At 46.1% G+C, this 19,653-nt stretch overlaps 1 protein-coding gene across 1 annotated transcript in view; it reads right to left on the reverse strand.

Annotated features, from left to right (window-relative positions):
- Positions 1-19,653, reverse strand: part of LOC146811399 (dynein regulatory complex subunit 11-like) — a 293,100-nt gene that overhangs the window by 67,290 nt on the left and 206,157 nt on the right. The window lies entirely within an intron of this gene.

Here is a 19,653-nt window from a genome sequence, read left to right on the forward strand (position 1 = left end):
AAAACAAACATGCACCCAAGGAAAACCCTGATCGCTCCCACGGATTGATAGTTGCACCACAAACTGTCGGAGCAAAATGTCCCCAATAGAGCACGTTTGACCAAAGACTCCTGTTCCCCAAAAATACCACAAAGCTAGATATCACAAGTAGATATAAACACTCAACCGATCAGGACATGACATATACACCATACATAGTGACCACCCGTTCCTCATGCCGGACATCTGGACACATACACACTGGCCCACACTAGCTCTCCCCGAAGCCGAGAGCTATCTGTGTCCTTATCAGAAGCCCACACTTGCTGATTTACGACTGAGATGCTGTTTTGGAATGTAGAAATTGCTTTATTGTACCTCATGAACTGCATACAACAGCCAAAACTTTGTACACCAAGAGACGCAAGGCTCTGCCGGCCGCAGCGTTTAATTAAACCAAGTTATTTCTGTTTTGCCAAACGCCTCTTGTCTTTTTATTTATTTAAGGTAAATTGATATCCTAGCAACAGTAAAAGTGTCACTGGTAGCAATGGTGATTATGTAATAGTTGTGGATACTGTGATGACAGTGGTAACATGGGTGTAATATCAGTGGTAGCAGTGGTAAGGATAGTAGTAATAGGAGTAGTAGTAGTAGCAGTGATAAAGGTGGTAATAATGGTAGTAGTGGTGAGAGCACAATTTTGGTAACATTAGTGGTGGTGATGATAGTAGTAGTAGTAGTGTGATGGTGGTCTTGGTGATGTTAGTAGTAGTGACAATGGACAATGGTGGGACTACTGTTTGTGGTGATAGTCATACTGTTGCTAATATTCGACATGGTGATGAAGGTGGTGAAAAATGTAACAGTGTTGGTTTTTGGTAGTTGAGCTCATTGTGGTGATAATGGAAGCGATGGAGGTGATAAAAGAGCAGATAGTAATTTTGTTTATAAGAGGTGGAAGTGATGTTGACAGTAATTTTGGTAACTTTAATAGTGGTGATAGTTATTGTGAAAATGGCATCAATGGGAATTGAGCGAGGTGTAATTGACAGAGGTGATTGCTATGGTAATAGTAATGGTGGAGATAGTTATGATGTTAGCAGTAGGGGCGATGGAGGTTGTAGTGTTAGAGAGTGTTGGTGATAATGGTAGTGGTGGTATTAAAAGTAGGAGTAGTGTGATAGTGGTGATGGTCTGACCGTGCTGGTGGTAGTAGAAATGCTAAATGTGGTTATAGTGGAAGTACTTATGACCGCGCTGATAGTGGTGAAGATGGTAGTGATGTTGGCAGTTGTAGTAATAGTGTGGGTGATAGCGGCAGAAATGTTGATGGGGTGATGGTATTAGTGGCAATAAAGATATCAACAGTGCTCTTGACAGTTAAGGTGTTAGACATTATGGTGCTGGCACTGGTGGTAGCAGGAGTTGTTCTGGTGATTATAGTAGAGATGGTAGTGCTAATTGCAGTAGCAGAGGTCATGGTGTTTAAAGAGGTAGAAGAAGTGATTGGTGATGGTGCTGTAGATCATAGTGCTTCTAATCTTTATAGTGTTGGTGATGATCTTGGTTGTGATAGTAGTGCAGACAGAAGCGGTGGTAGTTGTTGAATGGTGGAGATTATTGACAGGGTGTGGTGAGATAGGTGAAATTGGTGTTATTTTTTGTTACAGTGGTGCTGATGATGCTAGTAGTGGCTGTGATAGTAAATGTAGTGACGACAGTATGTCAGAACGTAGACAGAGAACCACTAACCTGTCAAGCCGGATACAGCGGGAGCGATGACGGATGTTAGGTAACCCTCTCCCCACTGCGGAGCAACCCGGGAGTGTGTATATATCTCTCCCCGTAATACTCCCCAACAGGGGAAAGGGAAAAAAGGGACAACAGAAACAAAAAAGGTGTGGCTGCAAAATCACTCTCTGCGGGTAGGGTCCGATTCTGGGTCTCCAGCTGTCTAGCCCCGTGTTCCCTGCAGTGAGAAACAAACACAACACATCATGCGTACCCGTGGCAGCCAGCAGTGAGATGGCATACGTGTACTGACAACAGACATACACTTACAGTGACTGGGTCAGGATATTGTCAAACCACCTCTTGAATCTTTAAACCAACCAGCCAGCATGCGAGCCGACTCCCCATCAATACGTAATGGACATGTACTTAGCTGAGCAGGAAGGTGACTCCGGGCCCTGTGGGTAGCTGGGTTGCTGGTATAGGCGGAACCCCCACCGTGGCAGAGTAGCGGAGAATGCAGTCTTATTCTTGCCCACCACGGAGCAATTCCAATTGCAATGTTCTGCCCTCGAATACTGCGAAGGAATGCACACACCCACGAAATAAAGCAAGCCTTTCAAAGGCTTTCCTTACCCCTCCTCGGGGTAAGGAAAGATTGTCGAGAGAACGGGATCCGAGCCTTTCAAACGGCTCGCCGGGAAACGCCCTTTTCAGGCGTGAACGAAAACAATTAAAGACACGACAATGCGCGGTAAAGGAAAACTGAGCACTGCGCTTGTCAACTCGCTTGGGGTATTTGTCGGATATGGAATCCCCAGCAACAGCCTCTGCGCGAGCCGCAGCGTGAGCGGTTACGGTCTCATGTTCGAGATCCTCGTAACGGCTTTCAGACGCGCAGTCAACGCGCGTGGTGAAGGTCTCGGCGTCTGGTTCAGGAAGGCCGACACGGCGCGTAGAAAGTCTGGGTTGGGTGCCACGGGAAACGTTGGTCCGGGAAACAATGAAGGCAGGTCAAGCTGGATAGCGAGAATGGCAGGATTGACAAGCCCCGAGCACAGCCTCAGGGCGTAGCTTATAAAGGCAGTTCTGAGCGGAGGCAGGTGACGCCTCATACAGGATTCTGGGAGGTGTAGTCCCCAGCCTAGAAGATACAAGTATACACACGCACACACTCCTCTCTAGTGTAATTCCCACCGCTAACTCTGCCGGAACGTGACAGGACCCCCTCTCAACGACCGGCGTCCCGACGGTCCGCCGGGTTTAGACGGGAATCGCCTGTGAAAGTGTGTGAGCAGGTCCGGGCAGTGAAGGTTCCCCTTGGGTTCCCAGGAACGGTCCTCTGGGCCGTATCCCTTCCAATCAATCAAGTAATGAACCCTCCCCCGGATAAATTTGGAGTCCAGGATACGTTTTACTTCGTATTCTTCCTCCCCTTCTATGATTAGTGGTCGGGGTTTACGAGGCAATCTGGTTTGGGGAAGACAGGGTCGTAACAATGACACGTGAAAGACTGGATGAATATGCCAGGAAGAAGGGAGTCTTAGCCTAACAGCCACAGGGTTAATTAGTCTATCGACTACATACGGTCCTACGAACTTTGGTTTTAGTCTCGTATTCCCTTTCAATCTCAGGTGTCTGGTGTTGAGCCATACTCTGTCCCCTACCCCATAAGCAGGTTCTGGGGTTCGCTTTTTATCGGCATATCTTTTGTCACGGAGTTGGGCCTGGCGGAGCTGTGTTTTTGCCTCTTGTAGTACTCCCCGGAGATGTGCATGGTGCTCGTGTATGGTAGGGTGTTTGGACTGTGCGGGCCCCTCAAAGGGTAACATGTTGGGGTGGTAACCATTTAGGCAAAAGAAAGGTGAACACCCTAGAGAGGAATGTTCGGCATTATTATATGCGAATTCCGCCATCCACAAAAGTCTGGTCCATTCCTCTTCATGTTGTAAGGTAAAGCATCCAAGATATTGTTCTAGCGTTTGGTTCAGCCTCTCTGTTTTGCCGTCTGTCTGCGGATGGTAGCTAGACGAGAGGCGAGCGTCTACCTTCATGATGTCACATAACGCCTTCCAGAACCGTGAAGTGAACTGGGTTCCTCTGTCCTTGATGATCACCGCTGGGATTCCATGAGAACGCACGATTTGTTGCAAAAACACTTGGGCTAGTTCCACTGATGAGGGTAGTTTGGTTAGTGCTACAAAATGTCCCATTTTGGTCAAATGATCGACTACGACCAGTATAGTGTTATGGCCCATACTGGTAGGCATGTCCACTATGAAGTCCATGGACAGCGTATGCCAGGATGTTGGAGGGATGGGGATGAGTTGCAGCAAACCGCTCGGCTTTTGGTGTTGCGCTTTCCCTTGGGTACAAATGGTGCACTTGGAGACATAGGTAGTGGTATCTGCTGGCAAGGCTGCCCACCAGAAATATCGTCTCATGGCTTGTACGGTTTTTTGTATACCTAGGTCCCCCCCCAATGTTGAATCATGAATCCATCGCAGGGCTTGGAGTTGCAAAGGGCCATTTGGAATATACAACTTCTCATCATGATACAGTAAGTCGTTACTGATCTTACTGTTCTCAGGGTCTTCGTTGATCCACGCCTGGGTGTCGATATCTCCAAGTTGTCTCTTCAACTTGTCCAAAAACTCGTGGGTAGTAGCGGAGGCCAAGAGAGATTCGGGGAAGGAGGCTCCCTGCAGGATCATAGGAGGGTCATGCCCTAGAACTTGATTAGTTTCGGGTATGGAGGCAGGTCTTGATAAGGCATCCGCTTTGCCATTTTGTGGTCCTGGCCGGTATTTGATGACGAAGTCGAAATCTGAAAAGAACAACGACCAGCGGAGTTTCCCTAGGTGTCAATGCTCTTGCAGTTTTCAGAAACAGCAAATTACGGTGGTCTGTAAATATTTCTACGGTATGCCTGGCCCCTAGGAGATAGTGCCTCCACTCTTCGCATGCTCTTTTGATCGCCAGTAGCTCCTTGTCCATGATACTGTAGTTTACCTCACATGCGGTTAGCTTTTTTGAGAAATAGGCTACAGGATGTAATTGTCCCGTACTGGGGTGACGTTGGGAGAGAATGCCTCCGATGGCGTAATGGGATGCATCTGTCTCTACCACAAAAGGAAGAGAGGTGTCCGGGTGTCTCAGTACTGGAGCCTGAGTAAAGCGTTGTTTGAGGGTCTTGAACGCCTGTTCTGCAGCATCGGTCCAAAGAAACTTAACTCCCTTCTTCAGTAAGTGAGTTAAGGGCTAGATGATACGGGAAAACTCTTTTATGAACCTCCTATAAAAATTAGCAAACCCTAGAAAGCTCTGGAGGGCTTTTACGTTGGGAGGAGATTCCCACTGGACGATGGCTTGGATCTTTTTGCTGTCCATACACAACCCGTTGGGGCCTATAATGTATCCCAAAAACTCCACTTCAGTGGCATGAAAGAGACATTTCTCCAATTTGGCGTATAGGGCAAAGCGTTGCAGCCTTTCCAGCACCTCCGAGACATGGCGTACATGTTCTTCCGTAGAGGACGAGTAGATGAGAATGTCATCTATGTAGACAATACATGATACATCCAATAGTCCTCGCAGCACCTCATCCATGAAGTACTGGAAGGCGGCGGGTGCGTTGCAGAGTCCGAAGGGCATGACCTGGTACTCATACAGCCCAAACTTTGTCCGGAATGCCGTCTTCCATTCGTCCCCGCCACGCACCCGCACTAGATGGTATGCCCCCCTCAGGTCTAGCTTGGTGTAGATTTTGGCTCCTTTTAGTTGATCCAATAAAACAGGTATCAGGGGTAAGGGGTACCTATTTTTTATGGTCACCCTATTGATGGCCCTATAGTCTATACACGCCCTTAAACCGCCTCCTTCTTCGGTATAAAAAAGAGCGGTGATGAGGCAGGAGAGGAAGAAGGGCGTATGAAACCGTTAGCCAACAAGTCGTCAAGGTATTGTCGTAAATACGCGGTTTCTGCTTCTGTCAGCGTGTACACTCGGCTGCATGGGATTAGGGCTCCTGGTTCTAGGTCTATCACGCAGTCGTAGCTTCGATGCGGGGGTAGCTTCCCTGCTTCTTGCTGGCTGAAGACGGAACGAAACTGTCGGACAGCATCCGGTGGGTTAATCATTTCTTTGGTACAATGCTGTTTGCAGAAAACAGAATTCATTGATACAGTACGAGCCGCCCATTGTACTAAGGGATCATGGTACGTTAGCCATGGCATCCCTAGAATGAGCTTGAAGTGGGGGGCGTCAATCAGGTCGAATTGGATGCACTCAAAGTGGTGATCCCCTACTTGCATCAGGACTTTCTGAGTATGGAAACGTATCAACCCTGATGTCAAGGCAGAGCCATCCACTGCCTTAACGGGTTCTGGATTCCTTTTCTTTTCACACGGGATACCAATGCTCTGGGCGTACTGTTGGTCGATGAAATTGCCTGTGGCCCCACAATCCAGCAAGGCATGGACCATAATATTGTCTCCAGAGGGTAGTTCCAGTGACACACACAGATTTATGTGAGCCACAACAGTTAGGGCGGTATTAGCCACAGCGGAAGAGACCGCTTCCTCCCAGGGTCTCAAACAAGGGGTCTCGATCTTGCTTGAGAGCTTTAGTTTCCTGAGTCCCCTGCAGTGTAGTCCACAACTGGTAGATTCTGGCCCCCCGGATTGCCCTTATTCGCAAGTCGTGCCCGTGTCTTACATTCTTTTATGAAATGACCAGGTTTACCACAGTACAGTCACAGCCTCTGTTTTCTTCTTTTGTCTCGCTCTTCTTGGCTAAGAGGTCCCCTTATTCCACCCACTTGCATGGGTTCTGTTCCATCTGGGGCAGATGAGCCTTCTTCTATCACAGGCTTGGGACGGGGTACATAGGCCCGTGTCTCGGGTCGGTATCGGTCTCCCTTCCGTTCTTGAAGTCGATGGTCTAATTGAACGGTGAGGTCAATTAGTTCCTCGCAGGTGTCTGGCATGTGCACTACCTGTGCCAAAACGTCTTTCAGTTCTCCTTTGAGCCCTTGGTAAAACATGGAGGTCTTTTTTTCCACCGGCCAATTAGTTTCAACGAGAAGTCTGTTGAAGCTAGTGATATAGGTGAGGAGGTCTTGTGAACCTTGTTTAAGAGTGAGGAACTCTCGATCAAGAGTTAAGTGGTGCGCATTCCTGTCGAAGAGCTTACTCATCTCCTTGGAAAAGTCAGTGAAGTTGTACAGAACCGGGTCATCTCTCTCTATCAATGGAAGGGACCAGCTAGCCGCATTACCTCCCAGGTAGGACATTATAAAGGCCGTCTTGGCCTGATCAGAGGGGAACACTGCGGGTTTGCACATAAAGTGCAGCTTACATTGACTCAGGAATATTCCAAATTTCTTAGGGTCTCCAGAGAATCGCTCTGGCGGTGCAAGGGGTAGGTGGATCGGTTGGATTACATGCACTGAAGGGGATTCTGCCCCCTGTACTCCCCTAGTCTGGGCTTGGGAGATAGGCCTAGTATAAGGAGCATGAGTGGTGGCGGGTGGTGGCAGGGTCCAGTCTCTAATATAGGAACCTCCCCCCCTACCACCCGTAGGATTGGCTCGCGAAAGCCCAGTCAACTCCTGCCTCAAGGAACCCATCTCATTCCGTAACAAAAGGTTCTCGCCCCTGAAGGCGTCTACTTCTAGACGCAAGGCGGTCATGGTTTCTAACACCGAAGTAAGGATGGTAGAGGAATCCATCGCTCAGGCTGTATGTAACCATGGGCTTGTCAATCTGTCAGAACGTAGACAGAGAACCACTAACCTGTCAAGCCGGATACAGCGGGAGCGATGACGGATGTTAGGTAACCCTGTCCCAACTGCGGAGCAACCCGGGAGTGTGTATATATCTCTCCCCGGAATACTCCCCAACAGGGGAAAGGGAAAAAAGGGACAACAGAAACAAAAAAGGTGTGGCTGCAAAATCACTCTCTGCGGGTAGGGTCCGATTCTGGGTCTCCAGCTGTCTAGCCCCGTGTTCCCTGCAGTGAGAAACAAACACAACACATCATGCGTACCCGTGGCAGCCAGCAGTGAGGTGGTATACGTGTACTGACAACAGACATACACTGGTTCAGGATATTGTCAAACCACCTCTTGAATCTTTAAACCAACCAGCCAGCATGCGAGCCGACTCCCCATACAATACGTAATGGACAAGTACTTAGCTGAGCAGGAAGGTGACTCCGGGCCCTGTGGGTAGCTGGGTTGCTGGAATAGGCGGAACCCCCGCCGTGGCAGAGTAGCGGAGAATGCAGTCTTGTTCTTGCCCACCACGGAGCAATTCCAATTGCAATGTTCTGCCCTCGAATACTGCGAAGGAATGCACACACCCACGAAATAAAGCAAGCCTTTCAAACGGCTTGTGAATTCCCCTCCTCGGGGTAAGGAAAGATTGTTGAGAGAACGGGATCCGAGCCTTTCAAACGGCTCGCCGGGAAACGCCCTTTTCAGGCGTGAACGAAAACAATTAAAGACACGACAATGCGCGGTAAAGGAAAACTGAGCACTGCGCTCGTCAACTCGCTTGGGGTATGTGTCGGATATGGAATCCCCAGCAACAGCCTCTGTGCGAGCCGCAGCGTGAGCGGTTACGGTCTCATGTTCGAGATCCTCGTAACGGCTTTCAGACGCGAAGTCAACGCGTGTGGTGAAGGTCTCGGCGTCTGGTTCAAGAAGGCCGACACGGCACGTAGAAAGTCTGGGTTGGGTGCCACGGGAAACGTTGGTCCGGGAAACAATGAAGGCAGGTCAAGCTGGATAGCGAGAATGTCAGGATTGACAAGCCCCAAGCAGTCTCAGGGCGGAGCTTATAAAGGCAGTTCTGAGCGGAGGCAGGTGACGCCTCATACAGGATTCTGAGAGGTGTAGTCCCCAGCCTAGAAGATACAAGTATACACACACACACACACTCCTCTCTAGTGTAATTCCCACCGCTAACTCCGCCGGAACGTGACACAGTAGTAGTGATGCTTATGGTAGTGATGACAATAGAAGTGGAGATGGTGTTAGTAATCGTGGTGATTGTGATAGTGATGGTGGTGGTACTAGTGGCGAGTGATAAAGGTGGCTGGCCATGGACGTGTGGGAATGGTGATGATAAAGTTGGTGATGGCTGTGACACTCATGGAGGTGTGATAGTAGTGGTGGTGATAGTGATAATGGTTAATGTGGTGGTAGTAGTGGAGGCAGGAGGGGCGAAGATGATTGTAGACGTAACACTGGCGATGACGGCAGTGATTGTGATGGTGGTAATAGTGATATGTAGAGATGATCTGACAGGGTTGATAGTAAAACTGTTGGTGGTAATAGTGTTATTAGTGGTGACGATGGAGGTGATAATGTTGGTATAAGTGAAAGTTGTGGGTATGGTGGCAGTAGGCTATTATGTTGGTATTCGTGATAATAGTAGTGGTGATTGTGGTCAAGTTGACAGTGGTAGTAGTAGGGATGGTGGTGATAACAGTAGTGTTAATGGTATTAATAAGGATGGTAGCACTGTGATGGTGGAGGTGGCAATGGTAGAGACTGTGGTAGTACTAATGATGCAGTTTATAGTGGGGATGATGTTGGTATTGGCAGTAGCTGTGATGGTGGTGAGACGGAAAGAAATTTTGATCATAGTGGCACATTAGTGGTCGTGAGGTAGTTAGGATGCCAAAAGCAGTGATGGTCATAGTGGTAGTAATGATGAGGGTGGTAGTAGAGGTGGCGTTGATAGACATGGCAATGAGATAGTAGAAGTGATGGTTACGGTCATAGTAGCAGAAATGCTAATGATATTGACAAAAATAATTATGGTTATGGTGGTAGTGGTGGTGACGATGTTCAATGTCATGATGGTGGTGATGATGTGGGTAGGAGTGGTGGTGATGATGGAAGTAGTGGTGTCATAGTAGAGGTGCTGATAGGGATGATAATGGCAGTGATGATGCTAGTAATGGTGGTAATAGTGAAGATGGTGGTAGTGGTGGTGTTGATACTGGTGATTGTGACACTGGTGGAAGTAGTGATGATAGTAGTGGCAGTAGTGGGGCTATGATTAATAGCGGTGACTGATGATTTTGACAGGAGCAAAGATGGTGGTGGTAATGGTAATAGTGATGATGGATATAGTGGGGATATGGCAGTGGCCGCAGTAGTGATACATTTGGCAAGGGTAGTGGTAGCAGTGGATGTGATGGCATTGGTTGCAGAAGTAATGGGGTAGCTGTTATGGTCATAGTAGTTCTGATGGTGGTATTAGTTTTTGTAGCATAAGTGGTGAGATTGGTAGTGCTAGCAGATGTTGAGGCAGTAGTGGTGATGGTGATAGTGGCAGAAGTGCTGACTGTGGTAACAGTATTGGTAATAGGGATAATGAGATATTGTGGGTGATGGTGACTACGAGGCTAGTGATAGCAGTGGCGGTGATGACAGTGGTAGCAGTGGTGACAGTAGGAGGGTGTTGGTGGTAAAAGTAGTGGTTGTAAATGAGATGTAGGAGATAGCAGTGGTGAATCGATGGTGTTTCTAGTGAAGATGGTAGTGGTAATACTAATAGTAGCGATAGTGGCAATGATGCAGAAAGGTGGGTGGCGATGATGGTGGTGTTCCCAATTATGATGGTTGTGGCAATGGTGATAATGGTTTAAGTGCTGATTATAGTGATGGCATTAAAAGTGGTTATGGTGGTAGTGGCAAGGAATGTGGTGCCAGTAGTGGTGATGTATAGATGGTGGTGAAAGAAATGGTGGTGGCGGTGATAGTCATGATGGAGGTGGTGGTTGTAGTGGTGATGGTGAAAGGAGAGTTGGTGGTATAGGTGGTGTTGGTGGTAGAGTTGGTAATGACAGTAGTGGTGGTTATGATTGTGGTGGTTGTTATGTGGTGAGATAATAGTGGCACTTGTTTAAGAGGTTATAACAATTGAGATGTTGATGTTTGCGGTCGAAAGTAATAGTAGTGGTGATGGTGTGATAATGGTGCTGAAAAGGAAGATAATGGTGGGAGTAGTGATTGTGGTGTTTGTGGCTGATGGTGGTGGAGGTAGTAGCTGTGGTAATAGTAGTGGCGATGATGTAAGAGTTTAGATGCTAGTGGGGATACTATTGGAAGTAATTGTAGTGTGATGTTGGTAGTGGTGGTGAAGATGTTAGTAGTGGTTGTGTCATTGGTGCTGTTCAAATTAGTGGTAATAGTACAGATGGCAGTAGTGGTGACTGTGGTGGTTTTGATAGTGTTGTTAGTTTCAATAGTGGTGGAAATGGCAATGATAGTGACAGCGGTGTTGACAGAAGGGGTATCATTGGTGAAAGTAGATTGAAGGAGGTGACATGGGTAATAGTACTGGGGATGAAATATTTAGTGGTGTAAGTGGTGGTAGTAGTAGTGGTGATGGTGGTGATAGTGGAATTAGTGGTGCAGATAGCGGTAGTATTGATGGTGGTGTTGTTGAAAAATAACGGGGCGGTGATAGAGGCAGAAATGTTGAAGGAGGTGATCACATTAGTGGTGGGGATGATATAGTGTTGGCAGTGATGATGGTGGTAGTAATACTGTTGGTACTTGTGGTGATGTGGTAGTACTTGTGTTGCTGCTAGTGATGATGAAAGTAGTGGTGATAAAGGCAGTAGTTGTGATGGTGTTGATAGTATTGGTAATAGTGTGATGGTGAGCACGATAGTGGGGATAATTGTCATGTTAATAGTGGTGAATATGTTGGTAGTTGGTAGTGGTAGTGGTAGTGGTGGTGCTGATATGGCAAAATATAGTAATGATGGCAGTGGTAGTAGTGAAGATGTTGACAGTGGTGATGGTGGCAATAGTGGTAACAGTAATGATAGTAAATGTAATGGTAGTGATAGTGGTTATGGAGGTGTGTTGGAGATAGTGGTGATAGTAATGGTGGTAGGTGTAGTGGTTATAGTGGCTAGCGTGGCAGTAGTTGCGATGGCAGTAGTTGTGATGTTTGTAGTAGTGTAGGTGGGAATGGTGGTAGTGATGTGGCAGTGGTTTTGACAGCAGGTATAGTGATGAAGTGGTGATAATGGTAGCACTTGTGAAGGTGGTGCTATTATGAGCTGTAGTGGTGGTGAGATGCAGGAGATAATGGTGATGATAGTGGTACTTACGATGGTGGTAGCAGTGATGTTTTTTTTTTTTTTTTTTTTTTTGAAAAACCTTTATTAGCATTTCAACCAATAACAAGTATGGGCCTACAACCCCCCGGGGCCGGCCGCTAAGCAGTCAAAGTAACAGAGAACCAATGTTGACACAGGCAGAACCTCGGGGAGCAGAATCTCCATGCTAATATATTCTCGGCCAGTGAATGGCACAAGTAGGACACCAGGATTAAGAAGGCTTTCATTTTATAATAGGGGAAGACAAAAGGATCAGGTGCCAAACAATTTCCCAGCAGCGAAAAATGGCAGGCAGAATAACAAACGTAAACAATAAACGGCAATCTATCGAGTCAATGGCGCTAAAACAGGAAGTGCAGGATGTAGAGAAGTATCATGACCAGTTGCGCCTGCAGTCCCATGCCCTAAAGCCCAGAAAACACCCCGGAAATTGTGGCACACATGAAAAAGCAGTGATTCACAACAAAGGAGTTGTACCACGCTGATCCCAGGAAAGAAAAACAAAGAAGAATCAGAGAAGAAAAAGGAGGCCATGGAAAAAAAGGAGAAAGACTAAAGAATCCCCTTCCCCAACCCCCCACCCTGCACCTCTGCAGATGAGTACGGCCCCCCCCCAGCAGTGTGCCTGTCGCCCTAGAACCAGACCCGAAATATAGAAGAACAGAGAAAAGGGAGTAAGAAAAGAACCCCACCAGACGGGGGGGGTAGAGAGAGTATTAATAGACTGGAGGAGGGCCTTCAAAACATGCCCCCGGCTTCTCCCTCCCGCACGGTAAGTTTTCCCCAAGGCAAACAGTAAGCAGCACAAAATCGACCATGTCAAAGAAAGATGGGGAGCATTATGCACCAATTATACTAATAGCTATGCCAAGAGAGCACGCAACCCCTGAGCCCGCCCGTCTACTAGATGACCACCCCTGAAGGATCAGCCTTATCCTTGACCACTCTTTGCAAATCTGCCCATGCATACCCCTCGACCCAGCGCCATGTCCAATGTTACAAGGTAAAGGAGTGTCCAAAAACGACCGGGAAGCGACGCACACAGGTGGGGTGGAAGTCTCTGAGTACCAACACAGTCCGCATCATGGAGGGACGTCTTTCCCAGTGTTGCCCCAGGGTCCGCACTGCACACAAGGTCCAGGAAGACGGAATCAGCCAAAGTAGACAACTGTTGCTTGAATTTTCCCTGGGTCGCTGGAGGCCGTGCACGGGACGAGGCCACCACCTCCCACTCAGGTCCAATACCTCCGGAACAGATCAGACGGTAGCAGTGATGTTGATGGTGTGGTAGTGGTGCTGATGCGGTTGATATTGGTTGTACTGCTAGTGGTAAAAGTAGCAGACGTTATGGTGATATTGGTGGTGGTGACAGTGACGAAGGTGGTGACAGAGGAAGTAGTTATGGAGATGATGGCAGCAGTGGTGTGGGTAGTGATAGTATCAGTAGTGGGGATGGGGAAAATGGTAGCTATGCCAAAGGTGGAAATAATACTGTAGTGTTATATTGGTAATAATGAGAGTGGTGGTTATTGTGCTGATAGTTGTAATGGAGGTAGTGGTGGTGAAGGTGTAGACAGTGGTGTTGATGGTGGTTGTAGGGGCAATGGTGAAGGAAATAGTAGTCATGATGATACTTGTGTTGATGGTGATGGATATGGTGATAGTAGTGATTATAGTGTTAGTAGTGTTGGTGGTGAAAGTGGCATTGATGCTGGTAGTGTTGGTCATGTTAGTAAAGGTGATGTTGGCAGTGGTGGAGGTGTGGTCAGTAGTGGGGATTATGATAGTGCTAGAGGTGTTGATGGAGGTGACAGTATTATTGATAAGACAATAGCAGTGTTGAGTGTGATGGTAGTGGTAGAGTAGTGGGGATGATAATGGTAACAGTGGTAGTAATGGTTGTGAAAGTCAAAGATAGTACAGGTTGGGAAGAAGTTGCTGATGGCAGCAGCGGCGATGGTGGGGTTAGAGGATAGTGATGGTGCAGATAATAACAGTAATGATGCTGGAGGCAATAGTGGTAGTAGTGATGATGGAGGTAGTGAATAGTAGCGTGGCAATGGTGGTGGCAGTGTGGTGGTGAGATGATGGTGCTTGGTAGTAGTGCTGCTGGTAGTGGTGGTGATGGTACTAGTGGTTTCGGTAGTTGTAGTGGCTGTGGTGAGAGTAGTCGTGGTTTTGCTGAGAGTGATGATGGTGGTAGTAGAGGTAATGCTACTGATAGTATTAATGAGGATGTTGGTAGAGACTGTAGTAATAATTGTGGCAATGGTGTGATAACGGTGCTGATGTTGCTGACAAGAGTGGTGAAAGTGATGGTAGTCGTGATGGAGTTGACAGTAGTGTTGACTGAGGTGGTGGTGGTAATACATGATGGTGGTCATAGCAGTAGTGAAGTGAGAGAAAGATGATGGTGGTGATGTTGTTAATGGTAGTAGAGAAATTGTGGTAATAGTAGAGATATTATTCATAGTGGTGATGTGGATGTAGGAAGTAGCCATGGTGGAAGATGTGATGAAGGTAGTAAGGTAGTTATGGTGACTGTGATGGTGCTTGAGGTAGGAATGATAGAGATGTTGAGAGAATTAGAAGGTGGTCTTGAAGCTTTTAATAGAATTTTAGTGGTGATAGTAGTGGACCTGTTAAGGTGTAGGTGATGGTGGTGCTAGTAATGGTGATGACAGTGGTAGTAGTGTGACAGTGATAGTGGTGGTGATGATGTTGGTGATGATGTTAGTACTAGTGGTGGGAGTACTGTTGAAGTGGGAGTCGCAGTGGTAGTAATAGTGGACATGATGATGAAGGTGGTAGTAGGTTATGAATTTTGGTAGTGTTAATAGTGGATGTAATGGATGAAGATAGTGTTTGTGACAGTGGAGTTAATGGTGATGGAGTGATGGTGGTGAAAGTGATAAAGGCGATAGTTGTGAAGGTGATTTTCATCATATTGGCAGTAGTGGTGATGGCGGTGATAGTGTTAGTAGAGGCGATGAAAGTAGTGGCTGTAAAGTAGTGGTAGTAAGGTAACGGTGTTGACAGTAGTGCTGCACCGGCACCCACCAACCACGCACGCAACCTGGGGTTCATCCTAGACTCATTGCTATCAGTGACCCAGCAAGTCAACGCCGTCTCCTCCTCCTGCTTCAACACCCTCGGCATGCTTCGCAAGATCTACAGATGGATCCCCACTGAAACTAGGAGGACGGTCACCCAGGCCCTCGTCAGCAGCAGACTGGACTACGGCAATGCCCTCTACGCAGGAACCACGGCCAAACTCCAGAAAAGACTACAAGACATACAGAACGCCTCTGCACGCCTCATCCTCGACATCCCCCGCCACAGTCACATCACAGCCCACCTGAGTGACCTGCACTGGCTCCCCGTCAACAAGAGGATCACCTTCAAGCTCCTCACCCACGCTCACAAAGCACTCCACAACGCCGGACCAGCATACCTCAACAAACAACTCACCTTGTACACCCCGAACCGCCAGCTTCGCTCCGCTGACTCCGCCCTTGCCACCGTTCCACGCATCCACAGATCGACCACCGGTGGCAGGTCATTCTCCCACCTCGCCACCAAGACATGGAACACCCTCCCTATCCACCTGAGGCAGACCCAGGACCTGCTGACCTTCAAGAGACTTCTCAAGACTTGGCTGTTCGAGCAGTAACAGCAATCCCCCCCCCCCCCCCCCCAGCGCCTTGAGACCCTCACGGGTGAGTAGTGCGCTTTACAAATAATTGATAGATTGGTTCATGGTGGTGGTAGCAGAAGTGTTGATAAATGTTTTATTACTGATGAACGAACTGATACTATTGAAGATGATGGTCAGGAGCGTAGCTTGGTCAGTAAGATTAGGGGGGTGTGAGTATCAGATTTCCTGACAATCACGCTGGCATATAATGTTAAAATACGTTATACGACAAGCAGGGTGCATGAGAGGGGCTTAAGAGGCAGTGGAAAGGGAGGTGAATACGGATTAAAAGGAGTAATAAATGAGAGAAACATAATGATTTGTCAAATAAAAACTTTAATGGCCTTCAAAACAGATGTGTGTGTTTATGAAAAATTCACAGGTGAAATCCGACGGACACCTCACCATACCCGACTGAAAGCACCTGTACCCAATTATTCATCTGAAAATACATTTTTTGGGGGGGGGGGGGGGATAACACCCCAAACATCCCCCCTGAAGCTACAACCCTGATGATGGTGGTGCTGGCAGTTGTGATAAACACGCTAGTGATACTAGCAGAAATGTTGATGTTATGTTGATGATTGTACTGGTGATGGTGAAAATATGATGGTGCTATTTATAATATTGGAGGTGATGATGGCACTCGTGATGGTGCTGGTAATGGAGATAGTGGTAGTTGTACTGGTGATAATAGTGGAGATAGTGGTGAAGGCAGTAGTCAAGGTCATAGTAGGGACAGATTGAGTGGTGATGGTGCTAAAGTTTCGGACTTTAAAATAATGAGTCCAAAGTGGGTGTTGAAATCTAAAGAAAATTTGTGCCACCAATTTGCCGTGATTTATTGGCATAGCTTGAAACCGTAAGGGAATTGTCTCCAAAATGTAGTATTGCCGTCAAAATTGGGTGTTTTTACTGTGGCGTTGTTGTATATGCAAAGCGCCGTCTTAGTTCAGTGTCCCGGCAGAGTGAATCAAACAGCTGCCCTTTCAAGTTATGTCGATAACTTACGGTAAATTGGTGGCACAAAGTTTCTTTAGATTTCACCACCTACTTTGGACTAATTACTTTAAAGTCCAAAACTGATCTATTTTCTAAAGGGTCCTCATTCTATATAAAAATCTTTCTGTCCTGAAGATGGTCTTTTAGATGTATCACACGACAAGACCAAAACGTAGACCAGCATACCCATTTTCATCAATGAGATAATATCGCTGTACTGAAATGTTTTACTTAATGTTAAAGAAAACTTATTTTTGTAAATAGGCATCACAAATGAGTAATTTACACAAATGACTAGTATATATTTTTCATTTTAAAGGTTGTCAATCTCTGTCATTTCTGTATATGTGAATACTGTTTTCTACTCTTTAAGTTAATTCATTGGATTATAAACTTCTACAAAAAAAGAATACACCCACTATTTACTCATTTTTTTATTTATTCACTCTTGATTTTAGAAATTGATTTACATAATCCATATGTTTAAGGTCACTACTTCGGGCACTCCTAAGTGATATTGTTAAACATTGTTTCAATATATCGAAATAAAACCCCTTGTAGGCACTTTTACTGGACAAACTGTTTAGAAAGTTGGCATCTTCCTGCCCTAGCTGTTTTGTACCTGCAGCCTGTTCTGGGGTCACATAAATGTGTGTAGTTGGACTTTGTTTATTCCTTTCAGACAGTCACACAATAGAGGAAATAGGTGTGCCTGGATGCACCATCACTGTCAGGATGGGGGCGGAGCTGGGCACATCCCTCCTTGCAAATTAATAGGCTGTCACCTACCTTTACACAAAGGACTTGGCACCACTTCATTGTTTAGGCAGCCAGTCTGGAGCATGGGCAGGGAATGCAGGTAACTTCAAGCACTTCCAGGGAAACTTCTCCCACTTCAAAGAAAGCATTAGGTATATACATAGGACCCTCAGAACCCCACTTTAGTTCACTTTCTGGACCTGCAGAAGGACTCTCCGAGGACTGCCTGCTGATGTAAACTTCAGAAAACTACTTTGATGCACCTGGAAGGACAGCTCTACTGCTTGAAGCCTGCCTTGAACCTTCAGAGCCTGCCCTGCTGCTTAAGCCCTGTGCCATCCCTTGAACCCAGTAATAGTAGTGATTATTCTGTGAAGTTGGTGGGAATAATAGGTGAAGTAGTAGTGGTTGTAACACAGGTCATAGTCAAGATGATGGTGGTGATTGATGTCTTGATAGTGCAAGTAGTGGTGTTCATGGCAGTAGTAGTGTTGATGATGATAGTAATCGTGGTGATAAGGATGTGATGGCGGTTGTGGTTTTGACAGTCGTGGCAGTAAGGTTTTACTGATAATGGTAGAAGTGTTCATGTTGGTGATAGGGTTATCAGTGGTGATGCTGTGATAGTAATGTGATAGTGGTTGTCATGGTGGAGGAGTCATGATGATGACAATGCTAGAAGTGATAGCTGTGGTGATGGCAGTAGTAGAGATGGATTTTATGGTGATAGCAAAGGTAGTGGTAGTGAAAAGAGTGGTAACAGTGGTGGTGATAGGGGTAGTAGTTGTAATAGCATGATGGTGGTGATAATGGTGGTGGTTTGGATTATGGCATATTATTTCCCCCAAAGTTTTGTTTAGGAGTAATGATGTAGCTCAGATTTCACCTGGATTCAGGCATTGCTTTATTTTTGTGTTTCAGACAGACTGCATTTAAAATGACACGCAGATTTTGGTGAAAGTGAAAAACACATGGCACATGAAACATGAAATGAGGCCTAGTCAAATGCTTATTAAAAGTGGCACTTTTGGTGCATTCAAAGTGAAAGACATGCAATGAGGCCTGGTAAATGCTTTCAGTCTGAAATGTTTGTGCCGAATTAACATGTGTTTTGCATTGTAGAGAAAACACGTGATTGCTGTGTTTTTGCAGTGTAGAGAAAACTCGTGATTTCAGTGGCCTCTTTAGCTTTGAAGATAATCATCGAATGTGTTTCTCTCTTCCCAGCTCCTTTCCTTGTAATCTACACTCCCTGTTTCTGTCTTATGAACTGAATACGCATTGTCTAAATATGCAACAAAGCCAAAGTCTCCTAACACATCTTCTTATAATGTGTGTTAATTAACCATGCACTAACACTATACACGGGGCAAAACGCATTTTGCATGAAAAGCTATCTAAAACATTAGAGCATGTTGCTATAAATATGTATTACCTGCTTGCGCTTTGAAAATTTGCACTGGTGCATGTTATGCTATGTTGTACATTGCACGTTTTTGCATGTTGTGCACAAATAATAGAAAAGCTGCTTTAAATTAATAGCTTTTGATAGGTAATAAATAATACAAGGTATTAGTATGGGGGAGGTAAATATAATGGATTTTATTTCATGACTTGATACTTTTTTGTGTTTGTTTTGTTTTTGGCCTACCATAAAATGGCTGCCTGGGAATCCAGCATGGCTGAGAATTGTGTTGAATGAGAAACGCATGCGCAGAACCGGCTACATACTGCCAAGTGCCTCAAGTGAAGACACATGGGTCAAGGCCACAGTGAACTGTAAATTCTTGCTATTGTGCCAATGTACCAGTGTTTGTTGAAAATATCCTTCCTGCGTGCGATGGTAAAGGAAGGAAGAAATTGACTGATACATTTTTCTGCCTTAATGTTGCATATTTGTATAATTATTGATGGTGAAATATGTGATTGTATCAAGCATTAACGCTTCCTTTGTTAAAACCGGTTTTGCAATGAGAACAGGATGGTGAGACCCTCATGTCATCTATGATAACCAATCACAGTGCGAGTTTTTTCTGAAACTGCAACATCATTAGTGTAGTCAGCCAAGAATTAGAGTATAAATAATGACCTCTTTGGAGGTATGTTAGCTTTAGAAGCTTTAGGGGGCGTGCTAGCTTTTTGCAGGTCATATGTTTGGCAAGGCAGATCACATTCCTCTGTGGTCTTGTAAAGAGCAGGCTGTCATTCTCCGTGAAACACACAGACGCAGATGAACAGACCAGGGAGAAAAGGTTTAGATTTAAATGCAAAAACTCTAAGCTTTGACTAACTAACTAGTTTTGAAAGGATATATTTGTCTTATGCATTTA

This window comes from Triturus cristatus, chromosome 7, assembly GCF_964204655.1.
Source record: "Triturus cristatus chromosome 7, aTriCri1.1, whole genome shotgun sequence".
NCBI lineage: Eukaryota > Metazoa > Chordata > Amphibia > Caudata > Salamandridae > Triturus > Triturus cristatus.